The sequence below is a fragment of the Centruroides sculpturatus genome, unplaced genomic scaffold (genome assembly GCF_000671375.1).
Source record: "Centruroides sculpturatus isolate CEXI.00-Female unplaced genomic scaffold, Cexi_2.0 scaffold482, whole genome shotgun sequence".
Classification (NCBI taxonomy): domain Eukaryota; kingdom Metazoa; phylum Arthropoda; class Arachnida; order Scorpiones; family Buthidae; genus Centruroides; species Centruroides sculpturatus.
Genome location: NW_019384808.1, coordinates 68069 through 82641, shown reverse-complemented (window position 1 = coordinate 82641; position 14573 = coordinate 68069). Strand labels below are relative to the sequence as shown.

General features: G+C 32.1%; 1 long non-coding RNA gene across 3 annotated transcripts in view; it reads left to right on the top strand.

Annotated features, from left to right (window-relative positions):
• LOC111629723 overlaps positions 1–14573 on the top strand; it is a 28711-nt gene that overhangs the window by 4927 nt on the left and 9211 nt on the right. Inside the window, exons 1-2 of one of the 3 annotated variants that reach the window (XR_002757396.1) lie at positions 2832–3065; positions 5631–5756. This is a non-coding gene — a long non-coding RNA (uncharacterized LOC111629723). Of the gene's footprint in view, positions 1–2831; positions 3066–4846; positions 5030–5630; positions 5757–14573 lie in introns of those variants that run through there. The other 2 variants (XR_002757395.1, XR_002757394.1) reach the window with 2 other exon arrangements.

Sequence of the window (14573 nt, the reverse complement as noted above, 5' to 3'; positions counted from 1 at the left end):
ACGTAAAATATATTTAAGAGTTTACGACCACTGTGCTGGGTGAGACGTTGTTAAAACAAAAAAAGTTATGCATTCCATCACGTACTGTACATAAACAGTGTCGTAATTCGCCAAGTGCAAATCAGCAAATTCGTAAAATTTTTGTTTATTTTGAACAATCCGGATAATCGAAAATCCGGATAATGGAGGTTCTACTGTATATGTTTATAAAAATAAGTATTTGGTTGTTCGAAAAGTAATTTCGTTTTTTTTCCGTGGAAAAAAAAACATTTATAAAACGAACTAACTGGATAAATATACTATGAATAAAATGCAATATTTTTATAATAAATAAATATTTTATTGAATTATATATCAACCATTTTGGCCAAATACCTGTTGTCATCGTTTCTTGTAGTAGTATGATTTCACATTCATAAAAGTTTTGATCATTGCTTATAAAAAACTGATCCAAGTGATTTTCGACATTGTCATTTCAAGTAAATGTCTTCAGTTAAAAAAATTTTGTATAGACCAAAACAAGTAATAATCTGAGTGTGCTGGATCTGGTGAATATGGTTGGTGTGATAGCACATCCCATCTAAGTTATAAGTTTCTGGCCAGTTATCAAACTTGTGTGAAATTTGACATTATTGTGGTAAAACACTACACCTGTTTTGTTGATCAATTCTGGCTGCCTTTTCTGTTTGATGATATTACTCAGTTTGTTTACTCGATAGCAATACACTTTCGAATCAATTGTTAAATTGTCTGGTAAAAGCTCCAAAAAATAATTTCCTTAAAATCCCAGCAATGAGAGCATTTCTCTTTAAGAATATGTGGAACCCATACATCAAGCTTTGAAACGAAACCAGTTTGTTTCAAGTAATCATAAACAGTTCAATTTGACAAATTTAATTTCTTAGTGATTTCACGTGTTGTTATTTGGCAGTTTGCTTCAATCAGTACCTTTATTTTGTTTTCATTGGCTTCAACTGGCCATCCAGAATGTGGTGCATCTTCAATATTGAAATTGCAAGAACGAAATTTTGTAAACCAGTTTTGGCACTGTCGTTCTGTCAATACATCATCTCCATACACGTCACAGAATTTTTTTCTCGCTTTAACAGCATTCTTACCTTTTCAGTAATAAAAGAGCAAAATATGCTGAAAATGCTGCTTTTGATCTTCCATATTTGATGGGACACAAAAAATAAACAATTGCACAAAATCAAACAAAATTTTTTACAAATAAGCCTTAAAATGCTAGCTATCAAAATATATAATGATAATACGGTTCAGAATGAAAATGGTGGGAAAAATTTGACTAATCTGTCTAGTGGTAGAAAAAACGAAATTACTTTCTGAACAATCCTACTGCCTGAAGTACTTGGAACTGTTTTAAAATAAAAATTATATAAATTATACTGTAAATTAACAATGAAAGTAATTCCTGCAGTCACATTTCTTTTAATACCTGAATTTGTATTACTTTCTAAATTTTTATTAAACTCCACCAGTGTATATTTTTCAGGTTTTGTCTTCATTTGCAAGCTCTAATCCAGTGTTTCTCAACCTCTAATGAACTGTCGCCCTTTTAATAAAATCATAATGTAGTATTGCCCCCTTCACTTCAAAATTCTGATGCTGAGGGCCAAGGCTAATGCCAAATTCATACTGAATTGAATAGACTAGTGACTAGTATAATGTTATTAGTTTAATTATTGTACGATATAATAAAATATCTAATTAATCTTAATATAATGTTTTACTATATCGCCCAGAAAATTGTTTTTCGCCCCCAAAATATAAATTGTTACGAATTGCCCCTCAACATGGAAAAATGCCCAAATGGGGCGATATCGCCCCGTTGAGAAACACTGCTCTAATCTGTACTGCTAAGCAAATGTAGGATCTAAAATTAAAGATTATGAAAAAGATTATTTTAAGTATAGAGATTTCCAAAGATTAAAACATTTTAAAGTATATATCAGTACATAATATTTTAATACAAATATTTAATTCCATATAACAAAGTAATTAAATATTAATGATTGAAGTATGATATAGGTTTAAATTGAATGTACAAATTTTAAAACGATTTCTTTCAGTGTGGAACACGTCTCGCTCTGGATACTCTCCCCTAAAGTATATGCTTAAAATAATATTTTTTTAAACATAAAACCAACAAAATCTAGTTAAAAACAAAGTTATTAAATAAACTAACAAATATTTATAAAATAATGTTAAAATTATATAATTAATATTTACCGTTATTTATCTTAAATGCTGTCTTGTCGTATACAAAATCTTTAAATTTATTGTTTTCAATAATAAATTTGAATTCTTCTGCCATTTTGCTGTTGCAGAAAACCACCTCCTTCAAGAGCTGTAAAAATATCCTCAAACTCAAGCGTTTAGTTTATGTGAAGCGGTGTGCAGCCAAGAGTTTAACAGCAGTTTTTAGCTGCAGTGATAGCATAGTGCTGAATTTAACAACAACCCGCTTATAACTCCTGTCATTTTAGTGAAATTGTTATTGTACAATGTGCCGATATGATTCTATGAATTTTTTGCTATTTTATTTCAGTTTTTGTTCTACTCATATGTTCTTAGAAATAAGAACTCTCAGAATTCTAATTCATTGAATAGGGCAAATTTGCAATTCATGCAGTTTATTACAATGGCTTTGTGTATTTATTTGTACATCAGAGAAAATATTTTATACATTTTAGTTTATTTTTATAATATTTTGTTTTCCAGTAATGATGGAAACTGGTTGTTTAAGTGTTAAAAAAAAAACATAGGGTAGCAATTATAAATTACATTTTTAATGTAATAAAACATTGTACATAGTTTGAAAACAAACAAATTATCAAAAATTCTGTTATTAATCATTTTCTATATTAATTACAGCTATTAATCGATTAATGTGAGCCTTGTCCCTGTATTTCTTTGCTTAATTTTTCAATATTAAGTGTGTAATTTTTACTTTTAGCTTCATGCAAGCTTCTGAATGTTCAAGTGTTAGACAACTTCTATGTGAATTCAAAATACTTTTCATGTGAGAAAATTTGTTCACAGAGGTAAGTTGAACTGAACACTGAAAGTAGAGCACAATTCTTTCTTCAAACAATTAAATCTTTCAGGTAAAGATATCTACCAATTGAAAATGACAGCTGACTTTTCTGTGCAGTCACTTTCAAGAGTTTTCCACAATTCGACAAATTCTGTTTTATACAATTCTGATGATATTAATTCAGTAAGGTCCATTTCAAAATTATCAGTGTCCATCCACTCAAAAAGAGATAAATCAAATGAGACTGTTTTTAAATCAATTAAATCAGGTTTAATAAGCAAAGAGAATATGGTTGTATGAATTTCAATCTCCACATCGTTTGGAAAATTCTTTTTTAAGGCCTTTAACATACATTTATAGTTCATCTTTGTTAACAGTAAATTTTTTTGCATAAACATTGACATTTGAAAAGTACTTGTATGTGTTTAGTGGTAATATTGTGCTAACATATATTTAATTTTGATGGGAACTCTATCCAGTGTTCAAAAAGTTCTAGTACTGTTTGAACCTTACCTTGTAAATGCAAATTTAATTCATTGAGGTGTTGTTATATCAGTCAAAAACATCAATTGCATAACCAGTCTTCTTCATTCAATTCCAGAAATTTTTTTTTTCCATGAAGAAACAGCTTGATTTATTTCAAACATATAAATCTGTTTAAGACATTACCTTGACTAAGCCAACGAATATTGCAGTATAGCGGAAGGTCTACATATTCACTCTTCATTCCTTGTAAAAGAGACTTAAATTGCCTGTGTGTCAACGAAGAATGTGAAACAATGAAATTAACTATCTTAATAACTGTGTCCATTACATAATTCAAATGCTGTGATGAGATTTTTGCCACTAAACTTTCCTGGTGTATAATACAGTGGAATCTTAATATTCTATACTCAATATGATTTTCAAGAAGTTTAACAAACCTTTTTTTTTCTGACCATTGCATGACTGGAATCAGTAGTAACAGAAAATATTTTATTTATATAAATTTTCTGATTTTCATTTTCTGAAAAATATCCACCAGAAATCATTTAAAAAGGAGGAGCTCTGAATGGCACAACCTTACAGCACCACTCTATAACTACAGGCACTCCAGGCCATTTTAACTGCTGACTGCAAATGAAATTTGTTCACAAGTAAATAAATTACTGCTTATGAATGCTATAAAACTATGCAACGAGCACAGGGCAGGATGAAATCAGTTAGGTGCAAATGAGGCACAAGCCCCACGAGATGACAATATTTCTGTGACCTCTGGTGGGGAAGTAACTGTTAACTTCATACAATGTTAAATTGTTAAAGATGTCTTCGGAATCTATGATGGGGGAGGCGTTGTTAGATTTCATAAGAAAGGCACATTTTTGTAAGAAAACACAGGAAAGCAAAAATCTTTGTTTAAAATCTTTAAACAAAACAAGATACACAGATCAATTACTTAGTTTAAGGATTAAAAATTCTTGCCTCACTATCTTCTACTTGATGAAATGAATTTCGAATGTCATATTCTTTCATTGACATTTTTCTTCAGTCACATTTATAGTGTTATACAGTCGACCCCCCTATAAGATCATTGATTATTCCGTTTTATATGAATTCCATGTTGTACGAGTCACTTAGATTTTACAAATACGTGTACCGGGCTGTGAACGGCTCACGTATTTGTAAAATTTAAGTGACTCGTACAACATGGAATTCATATAAAACGGAATAATCAATGATCTTATAGGGGGGTCGACTGTATTTTTTTCTTTATATTGGTCTAATTTCTTCTCTGCTTGCAATCTTTTTTGGATAATATTTGCCTGTAATTTTATTTTGCTGTCTCTTACTTACCTTCTAACTCTTAGTTGGCAGGTTAAGGCTTTGTCTTGTAAAGAAGTAAAGTATTTATCACTCAAAAGAATTTCACAAATATCTACAGGACTATCTGGAATGTCATCGTCTTTGACATCTTTACCTCCATGTGAAAAGGTACCTTCATTTCTATTTAGAATGTAATTTCTTAATAAATGTTTAAATTCCAAAGTATCTGGATGATCATAAATCCCTCTTATTGACTTAATTATACTGAAAAATTGTTTTAAAACATCTTGATTTAATCAGTACATTAAATTATAATAAGTCTGAACTTTTCATGTAAGTCTTTATATAATTGTTCTAAAGCATTATTAGTGTGGATAATTCCTCTGTGAAAGTGAATGCCCCCAATGTGATCATAAAAACCATTTAGTAGGTTGAGAAGCATTATAATTTTAAGAGAAAATCTTCAAAATTTGAGATAATGGAAATTAAAAGACAAACAACATGAGTAATTAAATATAAATAATCTTTATGCTGCCTAACATTATCCTCATTTGAAATAAAGTGAACTATAATTTTTATTATTATTTTAAATGAAAATAAATGTATTAAAAGAAAGAGTTTAATAAATAATCATAATAATTAATTTTGTATTTTATTAATCAATGAGTATTCTCATCTATTAATTTTTTTGCTTTGTATTTTAATTTTTAATAAACAATCGAGATGTTTTATTTATGTCTAATTAATTAATTCGTTGTTTATTTGACAGAAAAGGAAAGTTTGAAAAAATTACCATATCTTTGAACTGTTTTAATAAAGCAAGAAATTATATTGTGCAAATCTGGATGCAAGATAAAGAAACTCTTTGATTTTGTTCATTCTACATTATTTATCAGTAAGTTAAGCTTTATATTTTTTGGATAATGGTCAGATACTGTCAAAATAATACTTTACAAGATATGTTAAATACACATTTGAATAGAGACTGAACTTGTTATTCAATTTATAACTTACTTTACATTGCAGAAAATACAGTTGAGTATGTAGTTAGACAATTTGCTTGTTTTATGCTCTTTATGACTGACATTTTCTTATATCTCTTATTATGAAGGATGAGAAACAATTTCAGTAAAATCAACTACAGGTATGACTTTGTTATACTGCTTCAGTTCACACCATCACTTTTGCACCCCTCTTAGTTCACAACTGTATTGTGGAGTTATCACTCAACTTCATAAATGCAGATGGTCTTCCCAACATTATAATAAAAATATAGTACTAAATGATTACAGTGGTACCTCAGGATACGAAATTAATCCGTTCCGAAACTGAGATCGTATCATGAAAATGTCGTAAGGTGGATCATCTTTTCCCATACGATTACATGTAAAACCAAATAATTCGTTCCAACACGAAAAACATACTCAAATTAAAGCCAAGTAATACATTAAAAAAAATAACTGTAGTAACAAAAACAAATGAAAAATGCGAACTAATGTAACGTCGTATGGTGAGTTTTTGTTCGTATCGTGGAGCAAAAATATGTTCGAATTTCATGTCGTATCCTGAAAATTTCGTATGCTGGGGCGTTCGTAACCTGAGGTACCACTGTAATTATTAAAATTTTAGGCTATAGCTTAAACAAGAACCAGAATATAAAATACAACAAGAAAAAAGCAAATTCCATTGAACACAGGTTAAAACCCATAAACGAACTGATAACATGCAGTAGTGTCTAGTTAACAGGACACTGAGAGATTGTGATTGATCATATTCCTACTTTTTAGTGTTTTCTTTTTCCCTCTGTTATTTTGTGTGTTTTTAGTTCATCTTGCACTCATCTTTACATTTATATTTTTAAATATCTGTAATCAAGCTACAAAGCATATGGTAAGTGAAGTTTCCTCCCTGAATTCCATCTTCTTATGTTGGTTCATTAGGTTAAACACAGTTTAGAATGTTCTAGATGTAGGTCTATTGTAAGTACATCTCCACACTCAAGACAGTTCAGTATATACCCTTTATTTTCAAATTTATACAGATTAGAAATACATAAATGTACAAAGCATTATGCTTTGTGTTCCCTGATGACCATAGGGAAATGATTAAATTTTTGAGAGATCTTGGTCAGTCAGTGGATTGGCTCTATCTGCACTGCTCTATATATATATACAGTGGTTTGATTGGTTAATGAACATAATACATTCTAAGACTTTGTTTGTTAACCAATTATTGATTTTCCATAGGTTTTTATTGGAATGTGATTAATTTGTTCCGGAAACTCCAAAAAATAAAAATATATATACTTTCTTACTACGTTTATTTATATGTAATAATAAAAGTACTTATATACACAGTGTTGCATTTTTATTAGTCATGTTTTTTCCATTTGTGGGGTTAAAGAATCTGTCTATTGTCAATTGCTTTTCTCTCTTCAGGATTTTTCAGAAGTAATTAATAGCATTGCAATTATATAGATCCCTAAGCCTATTAACCTCAACATGGTTTGAATGTCATTCTACACCATTGTTCTCACATCCTCCCACTTCTTCAAAAAATGCTTAATAGCAGACATTAATTTGCATTTTCAGAAGAAAACATTTTGTTGAGTTTCTTGGTGTTCTTCTGTCGTCAGATCCGTTTCAGGTTTCATTATGAGCTCTTCAATGTTCTTTAATTCTCAGATGTGATTTTAGTTACTCCTTTAGCTGCTTGAGTCATCTTGATAATACAGTATCTTTCTTAGATAAAATTTAACTATGGCCTACTGTAGACATGTTCAAGTCATACTGCCCAGCAACAACTGACATCAGATATCTGCCCATTCTACTTCTGCTATTATAATATTATACTTATTGCTATTATTTTTTCGTTTCTTGCTTATTATTCTCTCACCTTTCAAAAATAAAAACTGACACAAAACTTAATGAGTGCCCATCCGACAGTCTTGCGAATACTATAAAAGAATTATTTCTGTCAGAAAAATAAAAGGGTGGAATTACAAGGGAGAGTTTCAAAATTCGGAAGAGTACTATCTGATCAGTATAAACCAGATTGAGCGTTGATGTTGACGTTTCCCGTGCTCTGAAAAGTTTGAATTGTCTGAAGACAAGGGAAGATCAATTGATATTTGTTATTTTACATTGCTTTTTCTTGTGTTTGTTCTGTGAGGTGTTCGTTGTCTGATCATGTGTTTGTTGTCCGAACATAAAAATCTTTCGTAAAAGTGTTTGTTATCCGATTTGTTCATTAATCGATCACCCATTGTATATATTTGTATAATAATTTTATTACACAACTTGTGTATTGCTTGATATTTGAAACTGATGGTCACAACTTCTGTGCACATATTTTTTAAACACAAAAATTCACACCTAAATGCTAATTCCAGCAGTAATTGAACAAAAATTTTAATGTTCAAATATTATTTACATTTTTTATATAAATGTAAATAAAATGTCTTAAATCACTGCTTTTCTTTTATTATGTATTATTTAGATACATTTTATTATTCATATAACACAAACTTGCAACGAGATAACACACATTGCAGTACACTATAAACAGTTACTCGACTTTGAAAACAGCTGTTGGTTAATGTTTGCAGTTAGTTAATTCTTAACAATGCCTGAGGGAAAGTGAGTTTCTAGACATGTGTATCAGTCACCCTGAATACTAAAATATATCATGTTATTTTATTATCGTTTTTATATTTGGTTGTTATGTTACAACCTATATTAATTATATGCTAAGCTTGAACCTCACTAACCTAACATTCTGACAGAAGAAGCTTTACAGAAAAAACTCCCACAAATAATAAGTAATTTATATTACACCATTTTATAAAATAATTTCTATGAAATTTTAGTATAAAACTTTATTTCCTTTCTTACATATTATTTATAAAGTTATTATCTTTAACATAAAAAAAACCGCTCATGTGACTTGTGCCTCATTTCGGTGTACAGAGCTAAATGTCTTTGAGAACAGCTGTTTGTGGACATTGGCAGGTTATTCCCACAAAAGTTTCAGGGGAAGACAGGTTTCTAGACAGAGTGCATCAGTTACTGTAAGTACTCAAATACATGACGATTTTTTCAATCCAATATACTATTTCTATATATAGGGACCAAAATAATGGTCAAAAACATAAACATCTATTGGGTGTAAAATTACGAAAATTGCTGAAGTCATAAATAACATTCAGTAGAATGTAAATAAGCTTTGTTTGAATTATTTTGAGCAATGAAATGTTACATATGATTATTTAAATTTGTTCGAGTTATCTTGGGTCCGGAGAGTGCTAAATGAAAACATTGCCCGAAATAACCAGGTTCAGATGGTAAGTGGTTAATTAATAGTGATGTAACGAATAGTATATTCGGCCTCAGGCTGAATACCGAATATTCGGCCAGGAGTGTGGTTGAATAGCCGAATATTCGGCCAAACTATTCGGCTTGATTAACACACAAAAATTAGCATGCAAATCGCATTATATGGCAAGGATCGCGCACCCTGCTCTCTATTGGCCCGCTGTCACTACACNGGGTCATGACTACTTCGTAATACATAACGATCTTGTCTTGAGGATCCAAAGAGTGAATTTTAAAATTCCGTAGAACATTTGCCAAAACTGTTTTCATTTTAATCATTGCAAGTTTACTTCCTGTAATTAAATAAATTTATTGAAAAACTATTGTTTTTTTACAATTTAGCAAGTAAACACTTACCGAGACAATTTCGTGGACCGGCAGAAAATGGCAGAAAAGTGTAAGGAGAAAGACTTTCGAAGTTTCAGGCAAGAAACGGTTAGGATCGAACACTTCTGGTTTTTATAAACAGAAGAATTGTGGTGAATGGCATGGATGCAAATATAACAACTTGATTGTGATGACAAAAACTTAATCACCTGTTTTAGTAATATAATGACAAAGTAATATTAAAACCGAAGGATTATTAACCCTTTATGACTGCTAAGAAAAAACAAAAAAGTGGGATATAAATGACCCTCGGGCTGTGAAATACCATTATCTGATTGCCGAAATGATAGCGATTGATAATGAACCACTGNGCAGCGCCACAGCACTAGCGAAAATTTAAATTTGCCGACTAGAATGCTTTCGGATAACGGACGTTTCGGATAACCAGCTTTCGGATAAACGACGCTCTACTGTATTTAGATGCAAGTTAAGTTATTTTATTTGCAGTCGATTTTTTAAAGAGGTTTGTGACTTTGGAACAGTACGATGAGTAAAAAAAGGTCTTCAGTTTGGATTTACTTTGAAGAAAATCACGAAGATTCGCGTAATGTGCAGTGCAAAGTATGTGATACAAAAATTTTTCGTGGAGGTAAGGGGAAAAAAGCTTCGACGTCGGGTTTGATAAATCATTTGAAGAATAAACACAAGGAGGAGTATCAGAAAATACATAAATCTATCTCAACGAAAGAAAACACAGCGGATGATGTCGTTCCCTGTTCAAGTAAGTCCACGAAGCAATTAACCCTTTACGACTGCCAAGAAATAACAAAAAAGTGGGATATAAATGACCCTTGGGCTGTGAAATATCATTATCTGATTGCCGAAATGATAGCGATTGATAATGAACCACTGAACATAGTTGAAACATCTGGTTTGAAAAGATTGTTAAATGAGATTTTGCCGCGATATGTCATACCGAGTAGACCGTACTTTTCAGAGAAAATAATTCCTGAACTTTATGGAAAAGTAGTAACAAAGATTAAAAAAAAGCTTAAAGACACAGATTATATATCAATCACTACCGACTTGTGGACGTGCTTGCAAAACTCTGTCAGTTTCCTCAGTTTCACTGCACACTGGCTTGACAGCGATTTTAACTTGACACATGCTNTAAAAAAAAGCTTGAAGACACAGATTATATATCAATCACTACCGACTTGTGGACGTGCTTGCAAAACTCTGTCAGTTTCCTCAGTTTCACTGCACACTGGCTTGACAGCGATTTTAACTTGACACATGCTGCACTTAATGTAAAACACTTTGAAGGGCAACATACTGCGCAAAATATAGCAAATGCTCTTCAACAAATACTGAGCCGGTGGGAATGCCCTTTATCAAAAATTCACTTCATTGTTCATGACAATAGGCGCAATATTGTTAAGGCTGTCAGTGAGGTTAAAATGAATTCTGCATGTTGCTTTATACATACACTACAGTTAGTAATCAAAGACTCTCTCAAAATTCAACCTGAGATCGGAGAAATTATTGCTGTGAGACGAAAAATAGTAACCCACTTTAATCATTCAAGTACTGCACAAGAAAAACTGAAAAAAAGTCAGGAAGAGCTGGGAATAGCCAAGCCTAATTTAGTGCAAGATATAACAACACGGAGGAATTCTACCTTTTATATGTTAGAAAGGCTTCTTGAACAAAAACGAGCTATTTCTCTGTATCTAACTGATACAGCAAACATATCTAATCTGACTGCAGAGCAGTGAGTGATTGTAGACCAATTACAGAAATTATTAAAGCCATTCGAAGAGATAACAAAAAATTACCAGCTCAAACTACTCATGCTTATCTGAAATTATTCCCCATGTTGTTACTCCTAACCGCTACTGCAACAAGGCCGTGTCTTCTGACCTAGCACCTAAATTAAAGTTTATGGCGATCGCCATGCAACAAGGGATAAAACAACGTTTTTCACAGATTGACGATAATAAAATCTACCTGATATCAACTTTGTTAGATCCAAGGTTTAAGACGAATTTCTTCACGAACCAATTGCAAAAAGAAAGAGCAGTACATTCTGGTTTAAGATTTAGTTTCAGATTACGATACCAGCAGCGATGAAAGCGTGCGTTCTTCTCCCGTGCAGTCTAAACGTAAAAGAACCGATGAGCCTGGACAAAGCATTCGCACATCTTTCTGGGAGTGCTATGATGAAGTAGTTGCTGAGAACTTCATCGATGATGACAACGGAGTCGGAATAGCTTCTATTTCAAAGAACATTATAACAGGTGACCTTGATAAGAACTTAAACATTAAAACTTTAAAGGGAAACGACGATCCATTTGCCTGGTGGGCTGCGCATAAATCTAAATTTTCCCAATGTTTAGTCAAACTGACCGTTGAGTACTTATCAGCTCCTGCAAGCAGCGTGTATTCAGAGAGGCTTTTTAGTGAAGCAGGAAACGTATACGAAGGAAAGAGGAACAGACTTCTTCCCAAAAATGCGGAAAAGTTGATTTTTCTGCACCATAACCTACCACTTATTGACTTCAGTTATAATAAATAATTTTGTACAATGAAACAAGAAAGTTAATTTAATTTTCAAGTTTATAATAAAGGATGATTTCATAAAATTACAGATAATTAATTATTATTTTTTCACATTTTATGACCTAAGTTTCGATTTAATGTGCCCACACAGTAAAAATTTTCATACAAATCTTTTACCCTTTTTCACTTCTTTAGGGTTTAATTTCGTAAAATCTTTTCTTAGTACGTCTAAACTTTACAAAAGGAACACACCCTCAAATTTTTAAGATTCTAGCACCCGTAGTTTCGGCTCTGCGTTAATTATCCTATCAGGACTTGTTCTTTTATATACGGGTATATAGATGACTAAACTACATAATAAGTAGTTTTCGTTTCTACATAAGGTAGTTTTCATTTGATTTGTTACCTTTTTTGATCTCTTAAAAAATAACTTAGTTATATTACTTTTCCCTTGATCTTTTACATAAATAAGCAAAAAATTGCGCTTTCTCGATCTTGAAATGTACGTTCAGCATTGATTAAAGTTACCAAAATGATTAATTTACTGTTTTAATTAATTTACTTTGCTAGCGCTTTGCTCTCGCCAAGCGCTAGCAAACATGCGCTAGCACAACCGATGACGTCGAAGACTCTGCCCCTCTGTTCTTGCTCGCGCTGTTTTTCCTTCGCTAGCGCAGCGAAACAAGAGTAGCTCGCTGTTCACAGAATTCAACAACTACTGCATTTACGCTAGCAAGAGAGAGCGGGGAAGACGGATGACTACATAAACATGTCACATATCGAAAAAAAATAATATAATTTTATCGATATACGTAAATTATATGATTAATACATTCAGTATTGAAAAGAAAATACTATAACCGTTGTATGTAAATAGTAATATACAGTATAAATAGTTTTCGGCTAGTTAAGCCTAACTAGGCTTAACTAGTAAACATGTTTTTTTCATGCTGTTTCAAAGTTCGGAACGAAAACTGACTGATTACAAGTATAGGTTATAATAAAATTATGTTCTATAGCCAATCTACATCTGTGGAATCCATGTTATGTGGACTATGTTACGCGAGCAAACGTTATGTAGTTTGCGGCTGCTTCGTGCTTGCATAGCTTACCTAGCAAAAATGGCTCATAGCATCATGGAAAAAAAAGGCGGGGCATAGGAGCGCGAGCGAGTGTACGCTAGCTCCCGCATCCTGTAGTTTGCGGCGGCTCTAAGAATGCTTCTAGAAACTCTTCTTTTTCCCCTTCAGCCTCGTTTTGTCCTTTTGTTCTAACGCTACCCCCTGATGAGTTAGGGGTGAGGCGAGTTCTCGGAAGTCCGAGACAAAGGAACACAGAAATCGGAAAGAAGGAAAATTCTAGCTGTAAAAATATAAATATGTTAAATTAGTCATTTGTTTTCTAACTAATTTGTTTTAGGACCAGGTGTTGTCCACGGAAATTTCCAAAATTTACAACTTTTCGGTCACACTCGTTGAACTGGAAAAATTTCTCTCTTTATTACATCTAACACAGTATTTTGAAGAAATCAGTTCCCACTGTACTCGGCTATAGATTGGTTCGGTTAAGCTTTTGTTTAAGTAATATTGCGGCTCTTTCGTCGAGGTTTTGTTTACGTCCCCAATTCCCTAATCGCTTAATTATTTAACTACTTCTTAAGTTGAAATAAGTCGAAACCGGTTACTTTGTACTCGAATATTTGTAGTCTCGGGAAAAAAGTGGAAAGACAAATTTTTATGACAAACGGGTACATAATTCGTAAATTTAAGGAAAATAAATTATAGAGCTTTTTCTGTACTTCGTGCATCTCTCTCATTCATTAAATTTAGTTGTAAATGACGCTGTGGAAGTAACGGTTAATTTTTTAACATTATAAAAGAATTATACACGTTATTTTCTACATCCCCTTAAAAATGGGATATACGAAATCGTAATATCACCGGTTTAACATTGAAATCCGCGAGTAATGTAAAATCGGAGAGCAGAATAAAAATATAAAATATTTTAATGGATTTTTTAAACTTCTGTCAACTATACAGAACTATCGTAAAAGCATACCAGTTAATTCTTATCGGTTGGGTTAAGTTATAAATCTACTCGTTATTCACGTAATCGGCCAAATATCTAGCGGGCGGGCGGCTAACAGCCTAGAACCGGTCCCGGATAGAATTGGAAGCGTTATCGACCCAAGCATCGACCCAAGGTCGTAGGCTTCCACCGGCTAAACCGGGTGAGGTTGGTGCTCTGTAAAGCGCGTGCGCAAATCTGGCTTTTTGGAATCTGACAATACAGAGATTCCACTTCGCCACTAATATTCGAATATACAATAGCGATCTTATCTTTTTTTCATGTGTAGTATAGAAATTTGTAATAAGATACATAATGCGGTTATAATAAAATATTGTGCGATTATCTTCATATAATTAAAATTAATATTTATTTATTTTTTA